Source organism: Ictalurus punctatus, chromosome 3 (assembly GCF_001660625.3).
Source record: "Ictalurus punctatus breed USDA103 chromosome 3, Coco_2.0, whole genome shotgun sequence".
NCBI classification, from domain to species: Eukaryota; Metazoa; Chordata; class Actinopteri; order Siluriformes; family Ictaluridae; genus Ictalurus; species Ictalurus punctatus.
The window spans coordinates 26,206,224-26,224,710 of record NC_030418.2 but is presented as its reverse complement, the minus strand read 5'-3'; the positions used below and the strand labels follow the sequence as shown (position 1 = coordinate 26,224,710).

The 18,487-nt window shown below is 38.8% G+C and overlaps 1 protein-coding gene across 4 annotated transcripts in view; it reads right to left on the bottom strand.

The window, feature by feature from the left end:
* Positions 1 to 14,102, bottom strand: part of usp54a (ubiquitin specific peptidase 54a) — a 60,000-nt gene extending 45,898 nt beyond the window's left edge. For 2 of the 4 annotated variants that reach the window (XM_053679813.1, XM_053679814.1), the window contains exon 1: positions 13,654 to 14,102. The gene's annotated coding sequence lies outside the window, so the exon portion shown is untranslated. Of the gene's footprint in view, positions 1 to 7,259; positions 7,430 to 13,653 lie in introns of those variants that run through there. The other 2 variants (XM_017464476.3, XM_053679812.1) reach the window with 2 other exon arrangements.
* Positions 14,103 to 18,487: the final 4,385 nt, after the last annotated feature.

Here is an 18,487-nt window from a genome sequence, read left to right as displayed (position 1 = left end):
AATGTAACGGACTGTTGCCCCATTCAGGGTGTACTCCCCCTCACCCCCACTGTTCCTTGGCTAGGCTCTGGATCCACTGTGACCCTGACCAGAGTAAATGAATGAATAATATGGAGCTGATTTTAGTTCCATTTTCTTGTAGTGGAACCATGCCCAATAAACTGACAATAGGAAACATCTCCAACCGCATATATGCTTTAAAAAAATCCCTGTGCTGAGTGCTTAGTTGGCAGCAACAAAGCCAATACCACATGGTACCACTTTATACACTTGATATTTGCAATACTCTCATCATTGATCTCTCATGAGTTGGCCTAACTACTGAGTACACCACCCAGAGCTATGGAAGAACAAAAGATGTTCTCGAATTAATAACATGAGGAAAATTCCATATTTACACAGCAAGACTGGAACAAAATCATCAGAAGACGATGGTGAGAAGACAAACTTAAGTCAGTGGAACTCATCGGAGAAAAGAAGCAGAACGGGCTGCTTCTACGACCTCCACCTTTTAATAGCTACGTCAAGCCATTAAGGGAAGCAATGGGTTACTTAGTGACTAATCAACTCTGCTTGGAAATGAATGATGGCTAAAATCGTCAGAGGTGAGAAAATGCATTCCCGCCCACCCTTTGACGCCACAGCCTGACATTTTCACGCTGGCAGAATGCATGTGCGCTACTAATGAAATCTCACCAACAAGCAGTTTCACACTCTGGTCTAACACCATCAGCTTCTACACTTGCCAAAAATGCACTTGAAGCAACAGTGAGAAAATATCCAACAGGGACAAAAGCTTGACTCAGACATGTGGATAAATAGCCACAGTACCGTCTGGCAGACGTCAAGACAGCCGCATGTCTCCTCCAACAGACTTTCTGAACATTGAGAACATAATGTGGAGAATCTTAAAGCTTTTTCATATCAACTTTCCAAAGTCAAAGTTCAGCAGTTACCATATGGTCTTCAACAGCCCAAGTTATTATATGAATATTCAAAAATGCAACATCAAATTTTATCACCATCCCACACATTTATATCCAATTTCTAGAGATATACTCGCTATTATTATAATAATACTTTAATTGTCAACACATCAGATGACATGAAACATGAACTCGGCAGCCTTTCTGTGAACAAATTCCACATCCACCAAATATTCTGTCTTTTAATTAAAGGATTTTCATTTGTTTCGTTTGCAAGTAGTAATTAACAAGACTTCAAACCCCCATCCAAACTGAATTAGATGTCTTATTCCACAAAGAAAAAGTATACGAACACAAGCACTCTTAATGCTTTCTACGCCAAGGACTCCTTTAGCAATCAGCTCCTGGCAGAGACCCGTGTAATTAATCCAGGGGAAGTGCCCTAACCTATATAAGTCCACATTAATGGAACCTAGAGTTCTGTGATTCATGGTGGACCAGTCCTGAAAGTGAAGAGAGACGAGGTCTGTTCAACAGAAAGTGTCGTCATAGCATAATAAATGGACTACACTTCTGGCTGCCATCAAATTAAACCAGATAAAAACTTCTGCCCCAGAATTACTGCACTTGTTCCATCGGCTGGTAGATTTTCACCTTAATTTCAATGTAACAAAATGACTAAACTGTATTACCATACACACAGCACTTGGCACTATGCCAACTTTCAGAGGCTAACTTAGACACTAGGGATGTACTGAAATTTCAGCCACCAAAATGTTCAGCTAAAAACAAAATGTCACAATGAGACTTAGGGGGGAAAAAAGGCTTAGAATTTAGCCAGAAATAAAAAAGATGAAAAAAGGTCTAGAACAAAGTGTCAAATCGAACACTTTACAAATAAAGTAAATAGTAACAAGAATTAAGAAGTGAATAAAAACATTGCTTTGTTCCTTTGCTCTCCTGTGCTTGTCAGCTTGAGCTGCAGCAGCAGTGAAAATGTCGGCTACGTTAATTTAAAATGTGTGGTACCATTTCACACTTTCTACAAGGGATGTTAGACAGGCGATTTGCAATCATGTTTGCTTTTCGGACCAGCCGTGCCCTGAATATTGGTACAAAGTGTCAGTGCAGTGCATCGTTACTGGATGCTACAAAGTGCTCAAGAATTAGAAAACACAACCTGTACATCTCTACATACATTTTAATAAAACTCAGCCCAAATTTATTACAGAGGAAAACGTGATATGAACAGTGAGCTCGCTGACAAACATTGCTTTATTCTGTCAAAAATTACACGAATGTCTCTGTAAGAGTGTCGGATCAACTATGATGTTTTGCATACACACAAATCAACATCAGTAAGGTTTAGGCCATTTGAAAGGCCAATATATGAGAATTACTTTACTTTTTCCATCCATCCTCTATACCGCTTATCCTTCCTACAGGGTCCCCGGGGAACCTGGAGCCTATCCCAGGGAGCATGGGGCACAAGGTGGGGTACACCCTGGACAGGGTGCCAATTCATCGCAGGGCACAATCACATACACACTCATACACCCATTCATACACTACGGACACGCCAATCAGCCTACCATGCATGTCTTTGGACTGGGGGAGGAAACCGGAGTACCCCCGCAGCACAGGGAGAACATGCAAACTCCGCACACACCGGGCCACGGTGGGAATCGAACCCCCTACCCTGGCGGTGTGAGGCGAATGTGCCCTACTTTACTTTTTGAGTACTTTAAAATCAAAAGAAAGTTTCATATAAATTAAAGAGCAATCATTATTATTATGCCCATAAACATCTCTTCCAAGCCTTGCCATATTTCCATCACGGCACAAGACTGCTACTGTTCCTCTTCACTGCCTTACGCTGTATAGGTTCTTCCACCCACCCCTCCCCCCAGACTTCATTTGTCTAATCTCAATGTCAGTGGGGAAATGTGCCTCAAGTTTTGGAAACACATCTGAGACCAGAAGTACACAAATGTCACATGTGCAACTATACAGATCACGGGTGTCATATAACGTATGATGGCAGGGAAGGGTGGCCTGAAAGGGGTTACTTTAAGCTTATTTTCTGTAAATACAAATTTGTAATAACATTGTAAACTATGACGGACAAAGGTAATTTTGGGACATGCCTTAAACACAATTCCTATGAGCACAGTTTGTTTGTTAGTGTCATCATATCCTATGATTAATCCTCAGCACTCAGGATAACTCACATTCACAAGTAAAAAGGCTGTTCTGCAGGGGCCTGAAACATGATATTAATAGTCAAGCTGAATGAGTGACTCAGTCAGTCAGCAAGAGAAAGCTAAAAGAGCAAGTAAGACCTGGAACTGGTGAGCTACAGACAGAGGGAACGAGAGAAAGGTAAAACCCACAGGAACTGCTGCTATCTGTAGACATTTAATTTCATATAAATTACAGTAAAGGGAAATGCCACCTCTGCCACACAAGTCAACAAGCAATGGATATGAATGTCTTTTAACCTGGAATAGAAACAAACAAGCTGAACGTGTGCACAGAATCTCAGACACTATCGTTCTCTCAAAGTGTGCTGAACAATCCCACAACACATTTCTGTGATGTTCTGCAGAGCGAGCAAAAAGAGGATTTACTTCACATTGCTTGTTCTTTCAAGTGTGCCAAAGCCTGTTAGCTGGATCTGTTTGATCTGAAGTTAACCCCAATGTGGATTTAGTCAGATCACATGACAATGCAATTAAACATGTGACTAATGCCCGTGGCTCTTAGACGTCTAGGGGCATTTATTATGAGAAAATGGATCATTAGAGATGCAACAGCTACAGCACAGACCGCTGCCTGTAGCTTTCACAGAGGAACATGGCAGATTTCCCCAAAGTGCGTCTGCTGAGCAAACTATAGAACATTAGAAGCTCAGATCCTCTTTATTCACAGACAGCTCATGAAATCTTCTCCCTCATACCTCATGCTATTGAAAAGTTGTACACTTGAATAATGAAAATACGTCAAACCAATTGTTGGAAGCAGCAAATCCCTGTGCTCTTTTAAAGTCATTTTCTACATGACCATATCTATTAGATAAAGTTAATAATAGACATAATAGATAAAGACATAACAGATAATGTCAGTAATAAAGAACAGTACCAGACTTATAACCCACAGAAGAGTCAATGCAAGTAAATGGGTATTTTGGGAGAAGGATATGGTGAGCAAGTGCATTCTGGGTGCTCAGAATGGATATGTCTTTTTAACGCTGGACTTTTAAATTGTTTATTATAGTGGGGGTAACTCGTGATTTGGGTGGGGGGTTTTTTTCCCAAAATGACCATCAAGCAGTATTATTCACTCATTCTTATGTAATTTTATTTGCATTCATTTATTTGCACCCAACTGCAATTATTTTAAACTTAAATTATTAAAACAACTGACCACAAACACACTGTTTCTGCAGCAAAAGCAGTTACTTTGACAGTTTTCAAGTTAGTTATATTAGAATGCAGAGACATTCAGTTCATGGGGGGGAAACAAATTTCATGTTGACGCTGAAGGATATCTGGGTTTGCTTTTACTGAGCTGTCCTTGAATTTTTTTATGAATTTGGAAGTCCTGTATATGGTCTTACCTTAATACTAAAATTATATTACATATACTTGTAAAGTATCACTCCACAACAGAAAAGCTTTTACTCTGTCATCAGGAGATTGTGACATCAAATCCCAATGATGCTACATCCATCCATGGCCAGGAACCAAGAGAATTTGGAAGCTGTTGTGTTATGGGAGAACTAACCAGTGGGTAGGAAATGGCAAAAATGACCAAACTGGGAGAAAATGGTGTTCTTTAAAAGACACTAGCATCCATAGTTTGACCGAGTGAACACTGAATACTAGCGCAGATGCCTTCATGCAAGTTCCCTAACTAAACATCTAAAAATAACATGTCCACAAACATCCGTTGAATGGGAGCTTTAGAACACAAAAAAAAAGTATATCGGAGTTTCCAGTTTGTTACTGTGACCAATTACATGGTCAGCAGTAGGCAATTCTCAATTCCTCAAAATACAATCTACTATAGTAGCCTCCAATTGGACCACACACACACTGCTTTAACTTACATGCCTAACTGTTGGTTAAATCACGTAATTTTTTGTTACACTAAGGGGAATATTAGAAAAAGGGCTAGCTAACTAGACAGCAACGTAAATACTTCGGAAGCAAAACACCAAGCTGTAAACAGGACCAAACTAATTGTGCAAGTGGGAGGGTTTTACTTTCATGCAGGCGTGGGTGAACTGTCAGATATAAGGCTTGCCATACAAACAAACCAACCACACTCATTATGTGGCAGTGGTGGCTCAACGGGTAAAGTGTACCTACTATGGTTTTTCACATATTACCTTTCATGTAGTGTGTTATAGAGCTGTTTGTGAATGTAAAAACATCTGCAAAGTTTCAAAAATCAAAGTGCATGACAAACGGGAGTTATTGACTCCCAAAAGAAGGAAATGATTCTGAACAGCTGTAACGATTCGTTAGTAATTCCAGACTTACTTCCTGTACTAACCTACGTAGGTTTGTAACAAAAAGCCCCGCCTCTGGTCTTCATTGGCTGCTCGCGAACAGACAGAGCAGAAACTGGATATGGTAGTGTGTGTCAAAAAATACTGGGACCTCTGACCAATCAGAGCAGAGTATGCTCTCTGAAAGAAGGCGTTTAGAATGAATCCTTTAGAACGGATCATTGAAGGAGTCGTTTTTGACACTGGGAGGTAAAAAAAAAAAAAAAAAAAAAAAAAAAAAAAAGGTAATACTGCAGTTTAATTTATGAGCACATTAAAGTGTTTGTTTGTTTTTTGTTTTTTTTTTACCTTGGATGCATATAAATCTATTGTATGAGACCTTTAAAACACAATTAGACACGTTTCAAAACCACAGTAGGTGCGTTTTCAGGCTCCGAGTTAGAAGGTCAGGGGTTCAAGCCCCAGCATCGCCAAGCTGCCACCGTTGAGCCCTTGAGCAAGGCCCTTAACCCTCCCTGCCCCAAGGGTGGCGTATCATGGCTGACCCTGCGCTCTGACCCCAACTTCCTAACAAGCTAAGATATTCAAAGAAAAATGATTTCACTGTGCTGCATAAAGGCTTCTTCTTCTTCTTCTTCATTAACATTAAGGTAAATGTGTGGTACTGGGTGATGCGTTCACATTCATTCATTCATCCTTAGTAACTGCCTGGTCAAAGCTGTGGTGGTTTTAATTAGTCTACTAGCTTGTTTATATTCTGGGAAATGAAACCAATTATATTGTTTTTTTTTTAATGCAGATAAAAAACAAAAACAACAACAAAATCCAAGTTATAGCCATGAATAATTATGATCTGGAGTGCTGTAGCTGAGGTTGAGAGCTGGAGTTCACAGTTCATGCAGGCTGCTAGAAAGTTTTTAAAAAGGTAGAATTCATATTTAATAGGGAAAGAAATACAGTTCCTGTTCAGGTCACGCCGACTTTGTTTTTAAATCCGAACACAAACACGGATATCTGGAGCACTAAATGGTAGATAATGGTAGTCTAGTCTCATTTTCATCGCATTACTTTATTTTTTTATTTCGTTTTGAAGAAACGGCATCTATAGTGAAGCGTTCACGTGCTCGAATGTAGACGGAAATCTTGCAATGTTTTCAATGCAACACAACCGGAAAGCTTTTCCTCCGCCGGTGAACACCATGATAGCGTTGCTGATATGCCATTTAACCGTCTTGTTCTTCAAGTAGTAAATCAGCAGGTTTCATATAACAGCGTGGTGTGACTTTTTCTACCGTCACCATGTGAACGCAGCATATGGGCGCGTGCGTGCAGCAGTGCAGGTGCTTTAAATGCAGTGGATGAATACAAAATGATACACTCAAGTCATTCATGACATAAGTTTAAACATATATATATAGAAATTAAAAGATATATAACTATTTTTTAATAATGAGAATAAAATCGATACTGTGAAACGCTCTGTTCAGTGTCCTCGGTAATGTCGGGTACACGGACACCGACATGGACAAAGAGGGAAGTCGAGGCGACTACGTGCAATTTCTACACAACAAATATCTTCAAACTAGCGTGAATTATTCTCTCTTACAGATCTCAAACACTCAGAGTGACGCCGAGTCTTTCAGAAAAGTTCCTAGTTTGTTAGTTCGCTACAAACTTTCCGTGTGTGTGTGTGAGTGAGTGAGTGAGAGAGAGAGAGTTTAGTCTCCTTGGATAGAGCTTTAATAATGCGCCTCGTCTATTAATAAAATCCCTTTAAAATAAGAAATACTTTAACGAGTACAAATTCATCCACTCACCTTCTTTATTACTCTGTTAGGAAACTGATGTGTGAAAGTACTGAACACACACAGAGACTCGTTCCCTCAGTAGTTCCCGTTAGTTTCTGTCCCTCAGCGTTTCTACAAGCTGAACACATTTCAGCACTCCTACGCTAACACACACACACACACACACACACACTCTTTCTCTCTCTCTCTCTCTCTCTTATCTTACTCTCCTTGTGAAGACCTTCGACTGACTTTAGAGCCTCTAACTGATGCTATGCTAAACTCTACTCTTAACCTTAACCTCAATACCCAAACTTTTTGGTTCTTTTTAAATAAAAGCTGTAGTTTTTGTTTTAAAAAAAAAAAAAAAAGAAAGAAAAAAAGTGCTCTCTCATGAGGACCAGACAAATGTCCCCACAAGGTCAAAACTGTTTTGATATTACCATCATTGTGAGGATATTTGGTCCCCAGGAAGATATAAATCAATGCAAACACCACCCACACAGACACACACACACACACACACACACACACACACACACACAAGATGGGGGGGAGGACAGGCGCCACTCACTACCTGTGGTTCACACCACAGACCACATTCACTGGAAACTGGGTCATGCTATCAGTACTTCTATCATCCAGCTGAATAAAAAAATAAATCAGGAAAATGGTGTTAGAAACCCTACTGTGAGGAGGAACAAAGTGACGCAGAGCAACTCCAGTACTAAATGTACTAAAAAATTTAACAAAACTTCAATGTGATACTTGATCATGTCTTGAGTCTAACCAAATTAACATTTCTTTTTCTGGAAAAAAAACAACAATAGAAACCATCACAGGAATCCTAAGAGTTTCCACTACAAATACCATTACAAACCATCAGCTTACCATAAAAACCATTACTGGTCCATAATGGTATCCACTAGACATAACATGCCACCAATAGAAGGCAAGAAATTACCAGTAGAGACCCACAGGGACCATTAGGATGTATTAAAAACCAATACAGTTCCCAGTATAACAATTACGAACTTCATGAGGGTTTCTATTGGTTTGTGTTTTTCAGCAGAGTTACCAATCTATCTCCCAAAAATACATTAGACATTAACGTCACACCTGTGACATCATGAACCAGGGGTATGGATTATTTTAGTGATGCACCGAAATCAAAATTCTGGGCCGAAACCGAAAATTCAGGATGCACTTGGCCAAAAACTGAAATCGAAAATGAATTTTTTAGAAACCCATTTTTACATTTTTGGTACAATTGTATTAATTAGACTTTTTAATTCATTTCATGAATTTAATTAATCTGAATTGAAAAGCTACAAACCAAAAACAATGATCACACTTTTACTGAAATGAACACACCAAAACAAAAACAATATAAAATATATTTTTCTCCAGTCAGTTCTGTAACAATTTTAACAGATTATTTTGATCCAGTTATCCAAATAATGTAAAGTTCTAGAAAACTATTATGATATGCAAAACAGCAGTCAAGTAATGAACTAGGCCTCTATTCTGTTCATGTAAACGTATTTCCACATTAATTAAAGATTATTGTGCAAAACAGCAGCAACAGAACTAAATCCAACCTCAAACTGTAAACAACAGATGTAGCCTCAAGTTTTGCAGGGCTACACAAATTTTAATGTAATTGCTATACACATAGCAAATTGGATTGCTTTCTATTTAAGCAAAAGTGGCAGGTTTCCCTTCAAGAAGAAAAACTGCTCAGCTTTCTGGCACGAGACACGCCTCCTCTTCTCATCAAGAACATGAGGTGCTGCACTGAACACTGAACTGTCTCGCACTCTCTGTGCTGGTGCTCGGGGCAGATGAAGCGTAGCTGCAAGCAATGGAAAGTGTAGCTGCACTTGTTGCGGCACTGCTGTGGATCGGAGTGCTTTCGTAGAATATCGTCAAACATGTCAGAAAGTGAGAGAGTTTGCGCCTCATCACATGTACGCACCCGTTTCTCTGGCACACTTTCCTATGTGCTGCGCGTCGATCCTTCAGCAGATGTATTCATCACCTCTAACTCTGCCTGTATTACTTCCCGTGCATGCTGCTTTTTCTCCAATGTCAAAGTAATGTTCTTTAAATCACGTCTCTAGTAATGGTGCAATGCGATGATAACTGTCGGCTAGATCGAGAGTGAAATCTGAGCGCCAAGCGCCAGGGGGTGGGACAGCATATATTTTCGGCCTTTTTTCTCTTACGGCCAAAAACCAAAAATTTTCGGCCGCCGAAATTTCGTTGCATCCCTTATTTGATTGACAAGATGTCAAAACACATATTTGTGTTCGTTTATCCAACAATGGCTAATGAGAGAGCAGCAGAAATAATGCTTTATACGTATATTGTTTTAAGGTGTTGTGTAGTGCTAGGTGGTACAGCCATTGTAAATGAGAAACTGGATTACATTTGCTGGTAAAACCCACACATTTAATACACAACTTGTTGCAAAGTTGCTACATATACAGCCATGGGGTTGTGTCGAGTTGATCAGCCTTAATAGGTTTTACTTTGTTTTCCTGAATTTACCATGTGGCACACAGAAGATATACAGGGATTGAATATCACATAAAACAAAAAGTCATTGTCACTCCTGTTTTGGAGCAGAATGACAGGAATATGTGTCACTGGAGGTGCTCTTCAACAAGCAGCACTGATCCTGTTCAGATAAAACTGACTGTGAGAGGAACATCTGGCTTAGGTCATAGCTAGGACATACATATGTACTCTTGTTTCAAACCTTCATCTGGTTCCATTTTTTCCACCCCATCAAGTACAATTGGCTTGTCCTTAAGTTTCTAATTATAAAAGTGACAAGGGGAGAATATATTGATTTTTCATGTGGCAACTCTAAAAATCAATACATAGTCATTCACATGCATTTGGGCGTTCTTGATTTGACGTGATTTGGTTTGACAAGCTGACCAAGCGCCAAGAAAAGAACGAGCCAAACAATGTATTATTTAGAGTTTTGCCCCTAAAGTTGGTTTTGAAATAATGAAAACCAGCTTCTTTTATTTATGATGAGATGCAACCAGTACAGTGATCCATATATCTATATACTGGCTTGAGATTAATAGAATACATGAGTTATGCAATAGATAAAAGAAGTTAATATTTCTCTCCTCCAGCAGGCATAAGGAAAGCCCATAAAGCCCAGAGCTTTAAGACAGATTCTAATCACCAAATGTCTTCTGCAAGAGCAGCAATTTTCAGAGACCCAAACTGCTTATTGGCCCTTTATGATGACCGAGTGAAAATTATACTTTGAGCCACAACCTCACTCTCCACCCAGAGATAATTAACCAGCTGTACCCGTGTGTTATAGTTTAACTCACAGAGTTGCCAAACTGGCAGCTCCAGTCTAGACCACATGTCTGAAAACTAACACATGCATGGTTAAGAAAATATAATCATCGCTTCTATGTCAATGTTCATGTTACAGGCCTGAATCACTTTAGCTTTTTTTTCTTTTAGAAAAAGAAACTTGGGTCTTGATTCATCACCATCATTAAGGCATCCCAGTGCTACAAAGGAATAAATGGTTTAACGGATTTGGTTTATTTCAGTGATCTACAACTATAAGTTCCATGTTTAAAAACGCACTTTACAAAAGGTACACCCTAACTATGAGGGAAGGATGGTATAGAAGCAAAAAAACACATTCAGTGGTTCCCATACAAAAGCTATTACCAACAGTAGATGAAATACTTATATTGCAATAATGCAATAAAACACAATAACGGATGAAAGACTACAAAGCCACTGTTCGACTCCGAACTGCTGCAGGCCAACAATGTTGGCTTTCAGTGAACTCATGGAGGAAGGAAGGGAGGGAAGACAAGCTCATGTGGAACTTTGAATTGGAAGGTGTTGAAGGTTTTTGTTTCATGAAACAAAGTGATACAGTAACTTTAATAAACTATCAACAAAGCCATTCAACCACACCAGAGCCTGAAGCATCAAAACGCATGTGAAGTCCATTTCCAGACTATGTCAAAAGAGATATCTGAATATCTGGATCTCACTAAGCTCTCAAACCTCAAAAACAAGAAGCCAGAGCCAGTCCTGGATTTATGCACAATTTTCTTCCCTATGGGACTCCAAACAGCACCTACTGCAGAATGTACAAACAGATTCCTTTCTTGGAAGTACAGATATTCAAACCACAGCTGTGAATTTTAAGCACTATGACTCCAGGCGACTTGATCTGCATGTTGAACCTGAGCCCGTTTTCACCCAAAGTCTGAAAACCATGTCCGCTCTAGTCCAAACAACTCCATTCGCCATGAACATCACAGACATCATGAAAACAACACACACTGACTGCATGGGGGGAAATCCTGCCTCCTGATACACAACACAGAGTAGGAAGAAACAAACTGAAAAACTGAAATCAAGCCAGACGTAAACAATTAAAACAACAACAATAATAATCACAATTTCTTTCAATAGTGTTACTGAGAATGGAGGCAGGGGGAACAGAACATTTTCCCACAATAAAGCTATTCAACCAAAAAAAAGGCTGATGCTGGAAGACAAAAGGCCTTCCTGATAACAATGCATTCCCTCTCCGTTCAAACACCAACTCTCTCTCGTCACCCTGAAAAGGCCAGGCTGAGCTGTCTACTAAAGCCACATATCTGCGCTGATGAATGCGCTTAGCACTCTCTTTTGAGTGCTTCAGAACCATATACAGTGTGTTTGCTTCTTGTATGTACTGTATTGTGTGTATAGGCGATTATGGTGGGCTGTAAGGGCTGTAACACATTAACAAACCAAAAAACCCAACAGCAAATCAGAAAATGCAACAACAAAGCCAGAAACACAACGGTGAAATTGTAAACATGATAGCAACACCCAAAACACCGCAGCATTAACTCTAAACAGAAAGTGTAGGTCCTACTGAACATCACATGCTTGTTGCTGACTGGCGAGCTGGAGAATACTTATATTAGTAGGAAATATAGACAAAATAAATCTACTGCTTTTTTTATTCATACGTATAATTATCAAGTGCGTTCATACGATGATATTTTAAACATGCTGGCAACTTTGCACTGTATTTATGAGTAAGCTGAAAATCCATCTAAGGGAAGCTGGGTTATTCGTAAAAAATTAACTTTGCATTAAAATGTTGTCACGAGACTAACTATACAAAAGACTGGAAAAGTGCAATTCTTTTTTTCTTGTGAAAGGCATGATCTCCCCTTCCTGTTCTGCTCTTGTTTCTCTTCAGTTTTGTTGTTGTGTTTCCTGATTTGTTGTTGCATGTTTGCTTTGTTAATGTGTTTTGTTTTTTTTTTTTACTTACGGACCACTATAGCTTGAGGGAGGGTGAAAGTTTGAACGCTGCCTAAACGGAAATCATACTTAATTTTATTCATATTCAGAAAATCCCCAGGTCTCCCCCATACATGGTCCAATTCACTGCAACCAAATACAAGCAGAAGAGGAAAGCAGCACTTCCAAATATTGGCATATTCTAATCACAATATAACTTAGGGGTTTTAAAGTGCAAAGAACAAATAGACATTTGTGCCACTTGGATGATAATGATCGTGACTAAGTGATCACAACATGCACATCCTGGTTTTTGCATGAGAGTGTGTGTGTGTGTGTGTGTTCTGTTCTTTACGAGAGTTACTTCCTACATGACATCATTGCCTCTGAATGACGCCTCCCTCTGAGCGTCAACCTTTACTCACACTCATGTCATTAAACCTAAACACACACACACACACACACACACACACACACACTATTAATCCTGTACAACTCCATGACAACAGAGAAGCAATAGGCAACCTCAGTGCGCACACCTATATGCTGAAAGCTATACATCCTACGCAGACAGGCCTTCTTGTTACAAAACACAGCAGGGAACAGATATTTTTGTTCCTGTTCCTAAAACGGACTAGGCCTAAGAGTTTGCAAAAGTAAGAGTAAGCATGGTTTATGTGGAGATTTACCCCTGAGTCATCTTCATTTTTATTTGGCTCAAGGGAAGCATTATTCTGAACAAGTTACGCTACAGTAAATGATGAAAAGGGCCTACAGAAGAGAGGCGAGGACACACTACATCCACATAAAAGCAGCAATGACATCAAGTGCTTAGTAATAAAATTTACAATGAAGCCAATTCATGTAAAAGTCTGCCATATATCTTACCCTGTTAAAGCATATTAAGCTATATAAACTGCACATTGAAGCATTTTCAACTGAGTAATATAAAGTACAAAGCGCACTTTTAGCTGAGGTAGTATTGGTAAGGTTATATTTCAGGAAGGTGAAAACACTCATCAGCTATAGATATAGATCCTATATTTCAAATTCCAAATATAAATAAAACATTCAGTCCGAAAGAAATGACACAACTAGGTAAAGTTTCTATACTCACAGCAGGTTGGCAGGTGATCTGTGCGGAACAGCTGTCTTGTGTGTGTGTGTTGCTAGCCAGCAGCCTGAATGCAAGTTTTTCCAGGTGATCCAGAACCAATGACATCATCCCTATCGACACACACACCTGTTTCCTCAGGAAGCTCCTCCCACCTTGACAACGTTAAAGAGACAGGCCCACGTGGCGAGTCATTCCCTATTGGCCTGATGCAAATTCTGATACACCACAATAAACACAGTTTGTGAAGCCATCACGCTGGCTGTACATGAATATATTTACAAAAGCATAAAGAACACTCATATACCAGTGTCTCCCATTTAACAACACTGGTTATAAATGACTTAAAACAATGTACATGTTCAAAGGGAATGGCGGCAGTCCAACTGACTGATGTATGATGTAATCTTATGAACGATTAAGTTTCAAGAAAGTCCAAAGCTCACAAGATTAGTAATACCTTATTATTTACTTTACTAAGAGTGGCAGAGTACGTGATATGAAAGACAGGAAGTGATTTCAGCTGCAGACTAACATAAAGCTCACTATGAATACCTCTTCAGAAAAAAACTGCCAGATAAAGCATATAATTCATTAAAAAGTTAAAGCATGTAAATGTATTTATATAAGGCTTAGACAACTATTCAAACAATCTCACCTAGACATCCAGGGTTTGTTTTATAAAACAAACACACACAAAGTTGCTCATGTGATTAATGACCTCCTGAAGGTCCCTAGTTAAAAAAACTAAAACAAAAAAAGCAGGCCTAAGTAAAATAGTGTACAGTCAAGTATAAAAGTTTGCATACCCTCAGGACAAAACTCAGAAAACAATTGTAGACCAACAATACATTAGGTGTGTTGGGTATTACAGATGGATCATTATCACAAGGAACAAAAACTGTCCGTTTGTGTATGTTGTGATATTAATTGTGAAAAAACACCATTAGATAAAGTAATATCTGCTTTTCAGTACAAATGCGATTCAGTCTAAACCCTCAAACTAGTACTTCAATTATAATATTCACAATCTGGAAAAAAAAAAAAAACACACACATTTAAAAACCTATTTCTGAAGTTACCACATAATCCAACAGCATGAGGTCACATCATGACATTATAAAAGCTAAGCCTCTTTTCAGCCTGCAGAATTTTAATTAGATACGGTTAAAACATAGTACTCACACGCTAATTAGGCTTTCTGTCTGTCATGTGTCATCAAGCATCAGTGGTAGCATCACTAAACAGAATGAGAGTTTTAATCTCTCGCTCATCCATGCTCAAAGTAAATAAATGATAAATAGGCATAACAGAAAAGGGTGCACATGCTGCAAGTTCTCAGAGTGCCTTTTTCCCGTTAAACTGGACTGTTCCGACGTTATTTTAACTAATTATTCTGTATTTCTGATTTGAGATTTGTCTCGCTCCTTGAAAAAGTATAAATGTACAGTCCTGAGTTTCCTATGTAAGGATTGAAACATAATGACGCATGCTGTTATAGGTCAATAATGTGCTGTGATGCACCCCAACACAAAGCAGATGCCTTTATCACAGTGAAGTTATTTTACAATAACAGCATGTTTCATTTCACTTATACCACGGAAATTTGCCAAAAATTAAAACATTTTCATTCATAAATTTGACACGACAACCATTTATAGTTTTGCATTAATGTTGTGGAATGTCCATGAAACAAGTTCCTGTTATCACTACTCTCTTCGGGCTCTTGAAGATAATAAGACAAATAAAGCAGCTTGTCATGTTATGGACAAGAGTTACTTGTTGCTATAGCAGTTGCTTGTATCTAAGCAAACAAGAAAAAAGAAGAAAAAAAATGAACAAAGCGGTTCATCATGAACTTATGGATTCAACACCAACCACCATCTTAATAATTACTAAACAGCTGATCCATTATGTGACTGCAGAGTAAGAACAGTGACACCAAACAGAGGCCTAAGGGGGTGAGGGTGCATATGGAGAGTAGCTCAACTGTAACTCCCACCATATGCCATCAGCTTCCTCAGGTGACTATTAGGGCAAAGGCATGACCACTGACCCAAGTGGCAGATGCATCCATTATATCTGATTTAAATAAATGTAAATCTAACTGTAAGTGCAAAGATTCCCATCCTGGGAGATTTGGAATAAATATAATATGCGCCAAGTTGGAGCCTGTCTTCAAAATTTGACTTGTTTTGCGAGGCTTGTTAGTGTGTTGAATATAGATTGGTGTAGTTAAAGCCATATACATGTATACACCATATACTCACTTTTTATGGAGGCTGTTAGTATACATTGAGACTTCTAACACTGTGGTTACCTACATACTGAATTTATTTAGTGTTAATTCATAATTTACCGGGCAGCAAGACTTTTAAAAAAAAAAAATGTTTGCCATGAATGAAAACTCAGGTGAATGTTGATACAGACAACACTACAAATTATATTAATAACTGTAAATTATAATAAAATTATTTTTTTTACATGTCTACCAGAATATTACCATGTCCAGTTGACTAGCCAGAGGAAATTACCAAGCTAGCAATAGCCAGCTTCTGTATATGCCAATGTCAGGAATGTGAAACTGAGCAGGATTTGATGAGTTAAAGGTAGGGAGCAGTGAGTAGGAAAGGGGACTAGTCTGTATACCCACTTTAGACTGTACTACAACACAGTTCACCAAATTTTCACACACACACACACACACACACACACACACACACACACACACACACACACACACACACACACACAATATTTAGTGTTAGTGTCAAATCAATCGATAAAAAGTTTAGTTAAATTCAAACCTGCATTGCATTAGAGAGTCGAAATGGACATGCATGGTCCGTGTGAATTAAAAACACCTCAAGATACACCGAAGCGTATGATGAAGGTCATAGCAAAACTGAATCAGGACACTGAATCCTGCAGAAATGATTTACAGACATAATGGCAGGTTTTCAGGAACTGTAGACAAAAAAAAACAACAACTGCAGAGTCACTGAAGGCTAAATCACATCCTCCACAGACCACTATCAGAATCAGACAATAAAGAATGCAAACAACTTCAAACTATGGAAGGAGGTGAGCTATGCTTGCTTGCATCTTCACATTCACATATTAGATTACTAAACTGTTATACAGAAACATGGTCCAGGCCATGGTCTTCTTAGTTTGAGTGAAATTACAATCTTCAGGTTGTGCATCAGTTAGACATGTTAAATATCATTTGATCTCATGACTTATTGGAGGCACTTAATTATGAAGGGATGCCACTACAGTATATACACACACTTCACATCATATACAGTGCCCTCTAGAATGATTGGCACTATTCACTTGCAAAAATGAACAATTCACATTTGTTCTAACCAAAAATCACTATTTTTTAAAATAATAGTATTTTCTCTCAAAAATATGTGGCAAATATATTGACACCCCTAATGAATATTTTAAATAAATGCAACAAACTGTGACTCTTGAAAAGCCCATAATATTTTTCATCTGCTCTCAGGTCACAGGAAGTTGGCCGTTGCCTTTAACAATGTCCGGTTTCTCTGGGGCATAAGTATGAAACTGCACACATAAAATCCCTTTTCCATTAACATGGAAAAGAAAAGCAAAGAACCTTCAACACAAAAAGAGACAGATGCTTATTGTTCTACACAAATCAGACAATGGATTATAGATTCTTATCATATTGAAACCAGCATTTTGTAAACTACGCTACATGTTTAAATAAAACTATATAAATGTTCCTGTGTTTCTGATCTCAAACCATCGTTTGCATGTCATTCTTTTTATATATTAATTCTTGCTCATTTTTATGAAGGGTGCCAAGAATTATGGAGGGAATCTCTTCCTACATGCATCTTCCTAGAAGGGCATATCCTTAGTTTATTAAAATAATAACCAGAAGCAAAGCATTTGGATGAAAAAAGAGAAAGTCGAACAGAGAGGGACAGATGGAGATATGGTTTGGTGGTCAGTTGGAGAAAATATTTCATTTTCTCACATGATAGTTTGCAAAATCAATGTTAAAAACAAATATCTTGGGACCGTTCTAATTTGTAGCTGTGAAGTTTTTTGTCGTTTGTGGGTAGAACAACAAACTCTGCATATTTTATTACCGGTGAGTATCACAGTCAGTAAAACATGGCTGAGCTGCAGCATTTATTCACTCACGCTGAATGAACATGAAGGGAAAATCAAAGCGGCTGTTAGGTTATGTAATTATCTAACTTGGAACACACACACACACACACACACACACACACACACACACACACACACACACACACACACTACGCACACACATCCTACACCACACACACACACACACACATCCTACACCACACACACACACAAACACATCCTACACCACACACACACACCCTACACTACACACACATTACACCCATCCTACACTAGATACACACACACCCGACACCAAACACACACACACACACCCTACACCAAACACACACACCCGACAACAAACCCTACACTACACACCCACCCTACACACACACCACACACTATACACACCCTACACACCCTACACATACCACACCCTGCACATACCACACAACACACACACACACACTACACACACACTACACACACAAAACACAATGTTTCACCAGGTGAAATTAGCTGCTTCAAAAGGCTACAAGGAGCAAGGTTTTTGTAGCTGTTCTCAAATTCACAAACACATACATACACACCAACACACACTTTTATTTATTATGTTCTATTTCAGTTTTGAGCTATTATCCAACAGCTCACACATGCTTCACACTGCTGAGTGAGAAAGTGACCAGACGTCAGTGCAGAG